This window comes from Leptonychotes weddellii, chromosome 3 (assembly GCF_054177405.1).
Source record: "Leptonychotes weddellii isolate Sample4059 chromosome 3, ASM5417740v2, whole genome shotgun sequence".
NCBI classification, from domain to species: Eukaryota; Metazoa; Chordata; class Mammalia; order Carnivora; family Phocidae; genus Leptonychotes; species Leptonychotes weddellii.
This window is the reverse complement of record NC_138371.1, coordinates 152,095,928-152,112,692: the sequence shown is the minus strand read 5'-3', so window position 1 is coordinate 152,112,692 and position 16,765 is coordinate 152,095,928.

Below are 16,765 nucleotides of genomic sequence, written 5' to 3'. Positions count from 1 at the left end.
CAAATAACTCTCTTGGGAAATAAGACATCTGAGCACTGGAAACACATTCCATCCCTCAACAATGACTGCTTGCACGATTAGTGATTTGAAACAGACTCCAGTTTAACGCATTACCTAGGGATATATGGTTATATCAGATGCCCTTTCCCCCAAAAAACACTTTTTTTTATTTGGTCAGGTTTTGAGCAATATAAGTGCGTTTAAAAAAAAAAAAAAAAAGGGCGCCTGGGTGGCTCAGTTGGTTGGGCGACTGCCTTCGGCTCAGGTCATGATCCTGGAGTCCCTGGATCGAGTCCTGCATCGGGCTCCCTGCTCGGCAGGGAGTCTGCTTCTCCCTCTGACCCTCCCCCCTCTCATGTGCTCTCTCATTCTCTCTCTCAAATAAATAAATAAAATCTTTAAAAAAAAAAAAAGTCCATATAAACCTAAGGTTGAATTTTGATTGCAAAATAATATTGACATATCAGAAATAAAATATATTTCTATTTTATAAATATGTTTTGTAAATAAATATTCATTAAGACTATAACACACTTGGCCAAATTACTAGGAAATAAACTCCTTTCTGGTTTTTATCATTAGACAAATAGATATTCCTCTAGTCATTTAGCAGCTTTCATTTTATTTTAAGTTTTTAAATAAATTACAGTTAGCATATAGTATATTAGTTTCAGGAGTAGAGCAGCTTACACTGTAAAACTGGAAAGTTAATATGTAGTTTTATTAATTCTAGATGAACTGGTATTTTGCTACTCTAAGTGTAATCTATGAACCCATAACATGGGTATCAGGTTGTAGCTTATTAGAAATTCAGAATCTTGGGTGCTTAGATGGCTCAGTCAGTTAAGCATCTGACTCTTTTTTTTTTTTTAAGATTTTATTTATTTGACAGAGAGAGACACAGCAAGACAAGGAACACAAGCAGGGGGAGAGGGAGAGGGAGAAGCAAGATTCCCACTGAGCAGGGAGCCTGACGCAGAGCTCGATCCCAGGACCCTGGGACCATGACCTGAGCCCAAGGCAGATGCTTAACGACTGAGCCACCCAGGCGCCCCAAGTATCTGACTCTTGCCATCGACTCAGGTCATGATCTCAGGGTTGTAAGACTGAGCCCCATGTGGGGCTCCGAGCTCAGCGAGGAGTCTGTTTTCCTCTCTCTCCCTCTGCCACCCCCCAAATAAATAATCTAAAAAGAAAAAAGAAAAAAGAAAAAAGAAATGCAGAATCTTAAGTATTGCCCCAGATCTACTGCATTTGAACAAAATTCTCAGGTGATTTATGTGGTTCCTGAAGTTTCAGAAGCACTCTTCCAGTAGACAAATGAGAATTGAAGACTACTGCTAACATTTTTGCAATTGGTGAGGCTCAAGTGTCTCAAAAAATGCAACTTTGGACCTATACTTCTTCCTGGCTACATTTAGCTGGAAGTGAACAATACCAGCTTCCTTTGACAGAGAACTGTCTGCTGAATTATGTTTCCTGCCTTGTTTTGTTACCTGCATTTGAGTTTGAGACCCCTGATTTATAGGAAAAGAGGGCTAATTCTGTGATTCCCCTTTACCCATAAATTTTAGCATTCTCTTTAAGCCACAACTTGACTCATACAGCTCTGTTTCTAGCTCTGGTCAGATATATTTTGCACATTCTCCTAACTAGTTAGGAATGGGTCAGAGTTAGGGGTTTCTGACCACTGTCATGAAGAACCAAAGTATGTATCCTGTGAATATTAGAAGCTCAGGTGTTTATGTTGGATTAGAGAACATGAAATCAACACCACTGAAAGCTTAAAGAACTCTTGTGTTTATTACACACAGCCATATATCTTGTCTTTCTCACCAGCATGCCAGGGTAGAGAATATAGAAGGCATAACCTAGAGTTGCAGTGTAAGATAATGGATAAAACGTATTCTTATTGATACTGAGATAGCATTGTTGCAATAGTTGACTCCTGAGTATGTGGCTCTTAGAGCAATTGATCAGTCACAGATCTGAATGTTTCTTCTTCTTTTGGGCTTAGGTCTGGGATGTGCTAATGCCCTGAAGCTTAAGTCTTGATTCCTAACTCTTCTTGAAACTCAAATTTAACTGTTAAACACTTTATATTTTCTCCATTAAAAAAGCTATTTTGTTGAGGAATGACTGACATACAAAAAAGCTGTTCATAGTTAATATATACAACTTGATGACTCTGGAAATAAGTATGCAATCAGGAAACCATCACCACAATCTATGCCACAAATGTATGCTTCACCTCTAAAAGTTTTCTCCTGCACTCTTTGTTATTATTATTATTGATAAAACACTTAACATTAAATCTACCCACTTAGGAAAAATTTTAACTATATAAAAACTATGATTAACTATAGGTACTATACTGGGCACTAGATCTCTAGGACTAATTCATGCTACATAACTGAAACCTTGTACCCTTTAACTAATTCCCCTCTTTCCAGCACCTGACAATCACTATTGTACTTTTTGCTTCTATGAGTGGCTATTTTATATGAAGAAAATATGGCATATACACATAATGGAATATGAGTCAGCCTTGAAAAAGAAGGAAAGCCTGCCATTTGTAGCAAGACAGATGAATCTAGAAGATAGTATGCTTTGTGAAGACAGACACAGAAGGACAAATACTACATGATACCTTTCACATGAGGAAGCTATAATACTTCCTTCATTTCTGATATAGGCAGCCAATAAATTGATTCTACCCTACTTAAGAAGGACAATCCTTCTCCCACCCTTCCCTATATGCATAATTCTGATGAGTGCATGTTTCATTATTCAGCATGTTTCTTTATTCGTAATGATTTAACAAAATGTAAAGCTCTACACATTAAATGTAGCTTAAATAAAGAAACATTTAAAGAAAATCTAAATGCAAACAGCCAATTATATTCCCATATTTTTCACATTTAGTCATTAATCAAAATAGTTGCCACCAAGATACAGGCTGTTTTATTAAAATTGTGTTCTTTGAGTTGCCTTTTTAATTTCATATTTGCAGTGTGCACATTTTTAAGAAAATCTCACATAATATATTAGTTAAAAATAATACACTGTAACCATGTATACAATATTTATTTTTCTCACTCATTCTCCTCTGGTACCCAGTCATCCCAGCTTCCTCCTCAGAATTACAAACTATGTACCTGATTACATATTCTTCTAGAGAAAGTACACACCCCACCCACGCACATTCCATTTTTAAACAAGGTTTGGTGCCTTGCTTTGTGTGTGTGTGTGTGATTAACTAAGGAGTCTATTATTTTTAATGATGAATATTAGCATATTGTTTTGATGTACCTTAAGGGGCCATAAAATATAATAAAAAGGAGCGGGATTCAGGAACCAGACTGCATGGGTTTTCTAAAAATATTAGTTTTTATGTATTCAACCAGTTGCCCATTCATGCACACTCAAATACATATATATATGAGTGTATAAACACACACACACACACAAACACATACACACATATCCAGAAATTATAGCAATTTTACCCAGCACTGTGTAAGTTTTCCTTATAATGTCAACAGTTCTAAATATGGCTCAAAATTTTTTTTAATTTTTGTCAAGTAATGGGCTGAATATATTTTAACATGTTTTGGACATCTTCAGATTGAATATGCCCAGTCCATTTTAACGGATTTTTATTCGGTATTATGTCCTAATAAAAAAGGAAGATTACTCTTTTAACATGCATTTTAAATTATTAGTTCTAATTATTTCTGATTTCATGGTATTTTCCCTATGAAATACAAGATCTGTTTTTGTGTTTTTTGTGTTTTTTTGTTTTTGTTTTGAGTGTGTGTATGTTTGTGTGTGTGTCACACACATATTTTTCCTTCATATCAATGACAGATTATGTGAGTTGCTTAGAAAAGACTTTCTTCTTATATTTAAATGTATTATCCATCTGGAATTTATTTTGTGATAAAGAATTTGATAAGACTAATCTTTTTAGCAATAGTTTTCTACTAGTCTCAAATACTAACTTAACAATCCATTTAATATTAATTGACCAGAAATCCACCTTTGTCATCTATAAATATTTAATATATAAATGCATATAATATATGTCCATGTACTGGTTTCTGTTAATTGGTCTATTGAACTGGTTTTAAAAATTCTAAATACCAACTAACATTTTTTTAAGATTTATTTATTTGAGAGAGAGAGAGAGAGCACGTGCATGCACACACACAAGCAGGGGGATGGGCAGTGGGAGAGAATCTCAAGCAGCTCCAGGCCCAGCACTGAGACTGATGCAGGGCTCAATCTCATGACCCTGAGATTATGACCTGAGCTGAAATCAAGACTCAGAGCTTAACCGAATGAGCCACCCAGGCACCCCTTAACATTTATGTATGATTATAGTTTATAAATATACTCAAATATCTGGTAGGACTAATCCATTGCCTGTCATTGTTTATAAAAATATTTGCCTTTTTGAAATGATTATTATTTTGTAAAAATCACTGAACTTTTTCTTTCTAGATACCATACAATGCTAAAGAAAAAAGTGTTGCTTTTAATTGGATTCATAAAAAGTTGTAGAATAATATAGCTAATAAATATAAATACATATAAATATAAATATATAACATAACATAATTAAAATAAATTTAATATATAAAATAAATTTAAATAAATTTAAATATTTAAAATAAATTTATATTTAAATATAAATTTATAATTATAAATATATATTTATATAAATAAAAATATATTTATATCATTATATATTTATATAAGTATATAATATAAACAGTGTTTATAATGTTTATTATTTTAGCTTCCCACAAATCTACTATGTTTCTTTACATATTCAAATCTTTTTTTTAAATATAGAATTCATGGAAATTGAAGACTCTTTACATTAACTTACAAGAAGAACACTTATTCCAGTGTTATTTTAGGTGGAAGAAAGAAGAACAGACTCTGGAGTGGGACATAGCTTCACTGGAGTTTTCACCATGCATTTTTTGCAGCACTACTATGTGCAACTTAATGCCTAGTATAAAGATATGACACATAGACAAATATTTATAATTCAAAAAAAGGAATAATGTACTCCATAAAAGAAGCTCATCTACCAATTTTGGAGATGAGTTTCTCTTAGAATGAAGAAAATTTACCTCCGACTAAGCCTTTAAGGTACTTAGCCTGTTTGAGACAGAAGGGCTGGTTTGTTCAGTAAAGAATCCTGAGTCAGACCATAGAAGCAGGATATTATATTTGTAAATGCATGTAGTCCAGTTTGGTGATTAGGTAGAGGAAAATATGGAAGACAAGCCTATAAGGTTAGGTTAAGGTCAGACTGTGAAAAGCTCTTTTCCCTGAGCTGAGAGGATATGGTTTAGGTATTTGTAGTACTTGTAGTCTCCCTCTCATTCTTGAAACTCAGGAAATGATTGATGATATCTTCTTGTCATTAGAGATCAGTGCACTCAACCAGCTACCAGTCCCTTTCATAAGAAACCACTTTCTTCAGCACTAAAAGAGCCACAGGATGTACAACTCTTATGTGCTCTCGGAACTGCATGACCTTTTGCTGTTTCTAAATCCAAGTTTTTTCATATTCACAACTTTCAGTGTAACAAGCTAAATTCATTTGTATTTATTTTTATTGCCAGAACAGAACTAGTTCTAGATAAAGGAAGTCAGGTTACTTACACCATTAGGATTCTGAAATTACTATATTCCTACTCCTCATTTTAATTTAACTAGATAAAACTGCATTTACTAATTTAGTAATATTGATCACTTACTTTAAAAAATTCTGTTACTGATGCTCAGGATTTAAAATCAGTAAAGGAATAGACAATCATTAGTATTAAAAAGAAACACAACTGAACAGTCAGTTATAGTCTGAGATAATGTATGCTATGATAGAGTCATAGAAAATACGCATACTACTGAAAGACAGTTCCCATTGGGTATCTTGTGTTTCTTCATGTCATGTAAGCAAGGCACTAACCAACCACCCGTTTTTACAGATTTACTATCCTTTCAAGAATTTGTGTACAGTGAATACCCATGGACTGAACAGACAGTGTTTTCACTGGAGCAAAAGGAAGGATGATTTACTCTCCAGTATAATGAAGACAATGGCTCCCTCTGGTGCATATGTAGGCACGTTTGTTTGCAGACCATCACAAAAGATTTGGAATCTTTAATTTGGGGTTCCTCAAGTGTTATGCAAACCAACTGAATGCACAGTATTGACCTTAGCCATTCTGGACTCCTCATCCCCACCCCCTACCCTAGCCCAGGGACGTGGGGTCCAAGGGAACTGGTACCATCACAAATTTATTCTAATTACTACATAATGAGTAATAATTGTTTATCTCTGACCCAGGAGTCTTGTGTCTTCTGTTCTCATTCATGAGATTGCTGGCTAGTATGTAGCATAATGTCTGAGACCCTTTATAATTTGCAACATACACAATATCATCCTGGTCTTTATTTAAAGTCAATGATCTTCCCAGCTTTGAGTTATACCACAGACATCATCTGGGATGATAGAGTTTTACTGGTCTTCAAAAATATCTTCAGGAGATAGAGTTTTACTGGTCTTCAAAGACTGATTGCAGAAGAACAATGAGGTGTTACTAAGAAGAATCTGATATCTTGTTGGTATATATATATAAAATAAGCAGTAAGTTGTAGGCATACAAAGTTTCAATTATGCAAGATAAATAAGTTCTAGAGAACTGCTATGCAACATAGTGCCTATAATTAACAATTATCGGTATTAATTAACAATTAACTGTATTGTACATTTCGAAAGTAGTTAAGAGGGTAGAACTCATATTCAGTGTTCTTACCACAATAAGAAAATGGTTTTTAATAGCTAAATAAAAATACATTCAATAATTACATAATATTACAGTAAAATATGTTCAGAGTAGAACAGTCATTGTGTTAATGAGGGAAAATCAGGTCATAGATTCAATTAGCAAGAGATTTTACCTTCAGAGAAATACTTTGCACATGTTATTTTAAAAGAAAAGATAAAAAACAGTTTGGATAAACCAGATCAAGTTAATTATAACTAAAGAAAGTCATCATCTTTAGCTGAAAGTTAAGAGCAGCATTAGACTGGAAAAGAGAAAAATCTCCAGTTTACAGAAGGCATTTTGAATGCAATCTATTCATGTAATTTTTTTTTTTTAAGATTTTATTTATTTATTTATTTGACAGAGAGATAGAGAGCACAAGCAGGCAGAGCGTCAGGCAGAGGGAGAGGGAGGTATGGTATAAAGCAGAACTACGTAACACAAGACTTAGTTACTGATAATGAGGCTAAAACTTGTACACAGATCATACATCAAGTATTCACTTTCCATATACAAAGTATAGTATTATAATTGATCAAGCAGTAAGACTCAGTTAAGCTGAGCTGCTGATTTGTTTCATGAATACTAATATAATTCCATTTGGGAACAGATTGTGTTGATTTAACCTTAGGTTTGGGATTAAATTACAGGAAGAATAAAGCATAGAGGAGATAATAAATTACTGAGGCAAATAATTTAATCACACCATAATATTTTATGAAAATAAAATAGGTACCCCAAAAGTGCATAAGAAGCTATCATAAGGAATACATGCTATATGTCATCCCTTTTAACGTACATTATATTTTGTCCTTTTTTTAAGATTTTATTTATTTATTTGAGAGATAGAAAGCAAGAGCCATCACAGAGGGAGAGGGAGAAGCAGACTCCCCCCTGAGCAGGGAGCCCAACGTGGGGCTCCATCCCAGGACCCCAAAATCATGACCTGAGCCAAAGGCAGCCACTTAACTGACTGAGCCATCCAGGCGCCCCTGTCTTTTTAAACACATATATTTGGTATTGGATCAAGATGACCCATTGTTCACATTTGGCCATTTCTCTGCCCATGCTTTTATTCACTAATCCATGACAAAAATGTGTTTCAAATGTAATAACACCATAAAAATCCAACAGAAGAAAAAAGACTACTATCAGCACATGGTAATTTCAAAGAATACCCTGGGATCAAATGGAGTTTTGGTATAAGAAAAAATTTAAAATATAATAACTGGAGAAAATCTATTTCCAAAATATACTCAGAAAAAGTATGCTATTCAGGTAGGTAAAATAGCAGAGGAGTTCTAACTCAGACCCAATAGACAAAACACAGGTGGGGACTTACTATATCATCAGTGTAAAAACTGCAGAAAAATATTCAGGGGGGCTGAAGTTTTGGTCAGATCTCCTTCTCCAGCTTGAATTGAGCCATAGGCAGTCCAAATGTATATATTTAAGGAGCATCTGTGAATATGACCACAGGTGTGTTAGGCAGGGAAGGACTCCAAAATATTACTGATTCCCACTAAAGAAAGGCAGGAAGAAGCTCATCTACATCATATACATATATTAGATATATATTTCTATATTTTTTGTATCATTTTACTGTATATTTGATCCCATTTCCTGTTACTTGAGAAATTAAGTATTCTAATTATCAAATGATGTTTCTCCTGTTACCTACCATTGATAATTATTGAATTACATTAAGTATGAGAGTAAAATAAAATTTGTATAGTCATTTCATTGTTTTGATTGAAATCCTTCAATGACTATTAAAATTTAATAGGTTTGAAACAGACAGCTTTATAGCTAGAATTCAAAACATATAAGTCCAGGCTCTAAGGAATTTTATGTTATGAAAACACTTGAAACAGGGGCTCCCGGGTGGCTCAGATGGTTAAGTGTCTGCCTTCGGCTCAGGTCATGATCCCAGGGTCCTGGGATCGAGCCCCGCATCGGGCTCCTGGCTCAGCGAGGAGCCTGCTTCTCCCTCTCCCTCAGCCTCTCTCCCTGCTCATGCTTTCTCTCTCTCTCTCTATCTCTGTGTCTCAAATGAATAAATAAAATCTTTAAAAAAATTTAAAAAAAAAAGAAAACACTTGGAACAATGAAATTTATACTTTGTGGCTTGATTCAGAAAGATGAAATATTACACAAAACTATGCATGTATTCAAGGGAGGCATTTTCATTACATTCCTGTAGAGAAATGTGATTATTTTCATGGTATGTAAATCCTCTACACACTCCCATCACATTATTCTTTCTGTAGAATATAATTTCTGTTATGACTATAATTCTTTTGAGAACTTGAAGAGTTTTATCTCTTTAAGATGAAAAAAAGAAATCAATGACATAGATAAATTTATTTTATTAATTCATCAAAATACTATTTTATGGTGAAATTTAACCCATACTGTACATTATGGGTTATATGTACAATAACATATTGTTACCATGTTTATTATTTGGAAATCCAGAGCATTCACTAATAATCCAAGAAGAGGGGTTTTTATTGATTGATTCTCTTATTTATTCACTCATAACATTACTTATAAACTTTAAAAATTCTGTAAGATTTATCTACCTCTCTATACACACACACACACACACACACATACACACACACACACACACCAGGGTTAAATTATATATAAATTATATATACTAGGGTTGTAATATAAATTATGGCAATCTTATTTAACAGATTATAACCCTCATCTTTCCCCCTTAAAATATACATTAAAGAAATCATGCATACATTTGTTTTATTTTACTTCAAAAATATATTTTCATATGCAGTGTTTTGCTGAGATAAAAACTTTAATAAAAAGTTGCTGGCCTACCATACAGAGAGCTGAAAATAATTAGCAAGTGTAAATTACATGAGCAGGAACTGATTTGGGAAAGTTTGTAAATGTATTTATCTGAAGAGTTACATATTCAGCATGCATGTTATCATGCACTCTCTCTGCTTTGTACTCTGAAAGAGATAAATTAATTGATCCTTTATAATCATTACAAAATGAGCTTCACATTCTCTGGTTATGTTCTTTCTTTACTCTTTTTTTTCTGCTATCAGTGGAGATTCACAAGCTGTCTTATGCCTAATGTTTGTATATCTTTTTTCATCCTTTTACTTTCAACAGCTCTGTATCCTGATACACTAAATTCCTGGTTTTTTAATTCAATGTAAAATTCATCCAAAAGTCACTGCCTTATAATTGGAGAATTACATCCATTATAATTTAATATAAGTATTGATATCTTTGAAGTCTATTATTTTAATGTTTGCTTCCTATTTTTCACCTCTGTTCATGATTTCTTTTTTTTTACTTTTTTTTTTTAAATTTATAGTGGTTGCTCTAAGGATTGCAGTACAAATCCTTAAATTATTACAGTATACACTGAATTAATATTATGTCACTTCACGTGTAATGTCACAGTTAACTCTATACACTCCTAGTATTCTTTGTGCTATTTTGTCATATATTTATTTTTGTAATTAAAATATATTCCAAAATACATATTTACTATTTCTCTTAATTTAAGAAACCCTGAATTTAAATAATGTATATTTTTCATTAACAGTAAATTGACATCAAAGAATATATTTAAATATATAAGTAGTCTTTATTCATGTAAACATATTTACATGTTTATTTATTTATTTTTTTTTTAAAGATTTTATTTATTTATTTGAGAGAGAGAATGAGAGACAGAGAGCACGAGAGGGAAGAGGGTCAGAGGGAGAAGCAGACCCCCGCTGAGCAGGGAGCCCGATGTGGGACTCGATCCCGGGACTCCAGGATCATGACCTGAGCCGAAGGCAGTCGCTTAACCAACTGAGCCACCCAGGCGCCCTATTTACATGTTTAAAATAAAGATAATGCCTTCCTAATGGTGGGTAATGAAGTTAAATATAAAATAGGTAAGTGATTTAGAAATCCATTTTTTATTGAAGTAGTTCTCAAAGATTGCTATTACCAATTTATTTCCCATTTATACCACAAGGATGACTTGCATTAAATAATTACCTAAGTTCCTGAAAAGATAATTGCAAGCACTATGCCCAGAATTATTTCTTATTAAGACTTGGGCTTTATCTAGCTTACTAGTTGTGGGCAAAAACAGATTACCAGCTACTTTCTGAAAACAATCTTTATTTTCCCATTACAGTACTTTCATTCACATTCCCTGTTAATTAGCATCCCTCTTCTCTCATCTCTGTATTTGTACATTTTCCCTTACTTCTCACCTAATGTGTATCTACTATATTCCTAATGATTCCCATTAGAGTAAATTTTCTCATTCAGGTAGGCTCCATTTTTATCACTTGAAGTAGTAAAAAATTCAAGACCTCTATAGAGGCTGTACTATCAAGATCCCTTCAGAAAATCCCTGAATAAATGGTTTGGAATGGTAGAAGTAGGTTTCATTTCTCTGACATCTCAGAGACAGGAAATACCTGTTATGACTTAGTTTATTCTTCAGATTTATCTAAAGATATTTATTGATCATGATGGTCATTTTTCCGTCCCTGACGCCGCCGAGGTCGCACGCGTGAGGCTTCTCCACCGCCAAGATGCACTATGTCGCCTCCTACCTGCTGGCCACCCTCGGGGGCATTTTTGTTTTAGTTGTTTATTTTCAAGTTCTCCTAAATGCTGTACTTCAGTCTATACAGGGCTCTGGACCCGATCTTACAGACTAGGAAAGCATCAAATGTATTATTAATTAAACGTTTACTAAAACTTCCTATTATATTCAGGATAACTTAATAATTCAAATTAGAAATTTATCAATATAAAACAGACATGATACACACAGGAAAACATGTAAGAAGACCCTTTTACTTGTGACAGGATTTCTGTATAAGTTTAAGCAGGATAAGGATAGGATTTATTGTTCTAACATGGTGATATTTAAACAATGTGAAAAGACCCACCAATTTTTCTAATTCCTAATACACTTATAGATATTATAAAATAAGCCCCACGTGCAAGTGTTCATGACCAATTTGGTAGTATAGGGATGAGCAGGGTGGGTGGTGGACAGAGATCAATTTATAGTACACAACTTAAAAATTCTGAGCAAAGTGACTGAGTAAAAACTGACCTGAGAGAATGGAAGGATAGAAAAGGAACTCCATTTATAGGAATTGCTGAAACATCAAAACATGAACTAATTATATACAGAACCCAAGATGAACTTGGAAAGACGCTGAAAATAGGAAGATTAAGAAGATCCACTGGCCTCAAGAAGTTTACATTCTAGGGGGAAAATGAATACAAGTAAAATAACAATTATAATTCCTGAAGAGTGGTAACAGGTTGGCTTTTGCCATCTATTAAGCAAGCAGTTAGTTAAAGGTCAGTTAAAGATTTGCCAATGCTATAACTGACATTATAAAATTGAGCCTCGGTCTTTGCCATCAGTGGGTTTTGCCCTGTGTGGTCAGAACCCCTTTCTCCTCAATATCTGCAAGACCCATTTTCTCTTTTTCTTCAAGTCTTGTGCAAATTCCATATCCTCAGGGAAGCCTTTTTTGCCTACATTAAAATATAGCTCATATACTATCCTCCAGATCTATTCTCTTCTCCTACTTTATTTATCTCCAATGCAACTATAACCATAGGCTTTAGTAGATATTTGGCTATTTATCATCTGTCTCCACTTGTTAGTTCCATAAATACAGGAACATTTCTTTTCCATTTTTTTTCTGCAACCCTTGGAAAAGTAGCTGTTACAGAATAGGTGCTCAATAAATATTTGGGGCTGTTTAGTGAATATGCATACTTAATTCCCATTGTAAGATGTAACACATGGTCTTGACAGAATGACAAGTATTTTGATTGCTTTCACAGCCTGAAATTATCTGAAAATTGCCTCTTTTCCTTTAATTTTATCTTTTGTGGACTCATTTGACAGGATCTTAAAACACGGGCATAAAAGATTTAATTTGTTGCTTTAGTTCTCAGAATAGCCAATTTCTCTTATAGCACAGTCAGTCCCATTAATCTGGGGGGAAATAAGTTCTGCTCTCTTAAATGCTTTGTGGAAACTGACAGGGTCTGTCTTATAATTCAAAGTATTGTAAAACCTCAAAATACACCAACCATAAAAATTCAGTCACATTAAATATATACAAAGTTTAGAAGACATTAGAGAAAACATAGACATGTGCTAGTTAAGAAATAAGTTCTTAGACAATTCAACAGTCACTCAGAATAAAGATTACATAGCCTCTTGCAAACTCAGGTAAATGGTCAGGCTCTCTGAACTCATTCTCTTTGATGTAATAACTGAGAAAGAAAGTATCTTTTCAAAAACGATTCACTGTCAGGAGCAGATCTAAGGATCTTTATCTCATTTTGCATTCAACATTTCAGTATTCTTGTTAGGAAAGGGCTCCCAAAATAAAATTGGCTTCAGAACTGACAAAAACTTGACTCATTCAATAAAGCTGCAGTATTATTAAAGTCTTCTCCCAGGCCCAAAGAGCACATCAATGTTAATGAGGTTACTTTAGGCCTACTGAATAGTATCTCATCAAACTTGACTAGTGACTACCCTCCTGCAATTCAGAGGATCTCTTCAGGCTGCACATCTCAAAGGAACTTGCTTTTTACCTTCTCTTTCTAACCTGCTTGTTTTTTCTGCTGCCTTGACATTTTACGTATGCTTTTTATCTGTTGCCTGCATAACTGCTTAGCCCATGAATATCAATGTTTGGATTAAATTGTGTGTTTGATTACTGATCTCAGATTTGTTCCTGAAAACTGTGTGAGGTCTTTGCTATATTTTTTCAGATTTATTGAGATATAATTGACATATAATGTAACTTTAAGGTGTACAACATGCTAGTTTGATACACTACCATAATGCAAAATGATTACTACCATAACATTAGCTAACACTTCTATCACCTCACATAATTGCCTTTGTGTGTGTGTGTGTGTGTGTGTGGTAAGAACATGTAAGATCTACTCTCTTAGCAACTAGTAAGAATATAATACAGTATTATTAACTAAAATCACCATGCTCTACATTAGATCTCAAGAACTTATTCACCTTATCACTCGAAGTGTGTACACTCTGACCAACATCTCCCTGTGTCCTCACCCACCTAGCTCCTGGTAACTACCATTTTACTCTTTGTTTTTATCAATTGAGATTTTTTAGATTCCACATATAAGTGATACCATGCAGTATTGTTTTTCTCTGTTTAATTTCACTTAGCATAATGCCTGTAAGGCCCATCCATGTTGTCACAAATGGCAAGGTTTCCTTCTTTCACATGGAATATTTCTTTGTATACATAACATCTTTATCTATTCATCCACTGATGGATATTGTGAAGAACACTGCAATGAACAAGGGAGTGCAAAAAGAGCTTTAAGATCTTGTTTTTATTTCCTTTGGATCTATACCCAGAAGTGAGTTTGCTGGATTATATGGTAGTTCTATTTTTAATTTTTTTTCAGAAATCTTTATACTGTTTTTCACAGTGGCTATACACATTATACTCCACCAACAGTGCACAAGGGTTGCCTTTTTTCCACATCCTTGTCAATATTGTTATATCTTGTCTTTTTCATGATAGCTATTCTAACAGGAGTGAGGTGATATCTCATTTTGATTTTAATTTGCATTTCCCTAATGATTAGTGATGTCAAATATCTTTTCACGTATCTGCTAGCCATTTGGATGTCTCCTTTGGAAAAATGTTTATTCAGCTTTCCTGCCCATCATTTAATCAGTTTGTTTTATTGCTATCGGGTTGCATTAGTTCTTTATATATTTTGTATATTAACTAAATACCAGGTAAATGATTTGCAAATATTTAATCGCATTCCACAGGTTACCTTTCCACTCTGTCAACTGTTTCTTTTGCTATGCAGAAGCTTTTTAGCATGAGGTACCATTTTTTTAATATTTTTTTTTAAGATGTTATTTATTTGAGAGAGAGAGAGAAAGAGAGAGAGTGTTGGGGGAGGAGCAGAGGGAGAGGGACAAGCAGACTATGCTAAGCATGGAACCTGAGATCATGACCTGAGCTGAAATCATGAGTTGGATGCTTAACCGACTGAGCCATCCAGGTACCCCTGAATATGGTTTTTGAATCAACTTCCTCCTACTCCACTTTATCAACTTCAGTTTTCAGAAATAACAATTATAATGGTGTTTATGTTTTCACTTATCCAAAATGGAAGTCCAAATATTAGCTATGCATTCATTTCATTTCCTCTGTGTTCTCTAATTAAAGTACAGTAAAGGCCTTAATTTCCAGACACAGTGTATTTACCATATTCCTGTAAATAAGTTAATCAGGTATTTTAAATACATCATTTTCTCCTGTTTGACTGACTTTGAAGTCTTGTGTTCCTTTGTTATTCTAATTATTATTTAATATTCACATGCATTGCTTTTATCTGATATATATTTAGATTTAGAGAAATTTTATGAGACTATATATTTACTTTTAACCTAACAACAGGCCTTCGAGACAAACAACATAATCTCCATTTATGGAAAAATAATATCCTAGCATTTTTTTACATAAAATACCTAACAATTAACAGAACATAGGGGTCACAAGTCTCTTTCATAATACTAATGACACCTTTTTTATTGTTTGTTCTATAATTTCCCCAGGATTGATTTCAAGGATTTATTGATGCTTTCGTGAAGTAATTAAAGCAAATAAACTATGTTTGTCTTTTAATTTCCATGCAATGTCCTGATTTTTCTTGATTCAGACTGATGATATAGTACAACAATCTCAGTTTTATATTTTCCCAGAATTTTTATTCGATGATTTATTCAAGTGAAATTCTTTTAACTAATATAAAGTAGTTTGATATATTCTTAAATTTTTTCATCACATTTTGTCTTTGATTCTCTCTTAGTAATGATAGTTTTAGCCTTTAAAAATTGAAGTTTTCTGGGGTGCCTGGGTGGCTCAGTTGGTTAAGAATCTGCCTTTGGCTCAGGTCATGATCCCAGGCTACTGGGATCAGGTCCTGTATCGGGCTCCTTGCTCGGCAGGGAGCCTGCTTCTCCCTCTGCCTGCCACTCCCCCTGCTTGTGCTCTCTCCCTCTCTGTTAAATAAATAAAATCTTTAGGAAAAAATTGAAGTTTTTTTCTTTTCAGAGGGAAAAGAACAACAAAAAATTATTATAACAGATTCCCCCTATGCTACATAAAAAACATTGGTAGTAATTCTCTTTTAGGTACTCATTTGGATTTTTCATTTCCTTCCTCATCTGTGTAAGCCAATAAAATAAACATCCTTTAGTATTATGGCTCTTAAACTTAGATTATTATGCAAAATAATTACTATGGCCTGAAATCAGAGGATTTATTTGTTCAAGCAGTTATTCTTCAGCTGCATAACAAATTACCAAATTTTAACAGTTTATAGCACCTTTTTTTTGTGGTTAAATCCCACAGTTGTATAAATTTTAAGTCAAAGCAAGCTTTAATGGATTCTCTGATGAGGGTGAATCAAGTCCAAAATCAAGGTATTGTCCAGGTGAGGCTCTTATGGAGCTTCTGGGAAAGAATTTTCTTTAAAGGTCATTCAAGTGCCCGACACAGTCACTGTCAGTTGTGTCAGGCTAAGGTGGTTGGACTCAGGTCCCCATCTCCTTGCTGGCTGACAGTCAGGGTTCATTCTTTTCTCCTAGAGGCCACTTACAGTCATTCTCATGTGCCATCTTCCAGCCAGTGTTCTGTCAGTGGTCTGTCAAATCCCTCTCAGACAACATGTCTCTGATTTATTCTTCTGCCACTAGCCAGAGAATTGGATCTGCATTTTTTTCTTCAAGTTTTTATTTAAATTCCAGTTAGTTAACATACAGTGTGATGTTAGTTTTAGGTGTACAATATAGTGATTCAGCACTTCACACA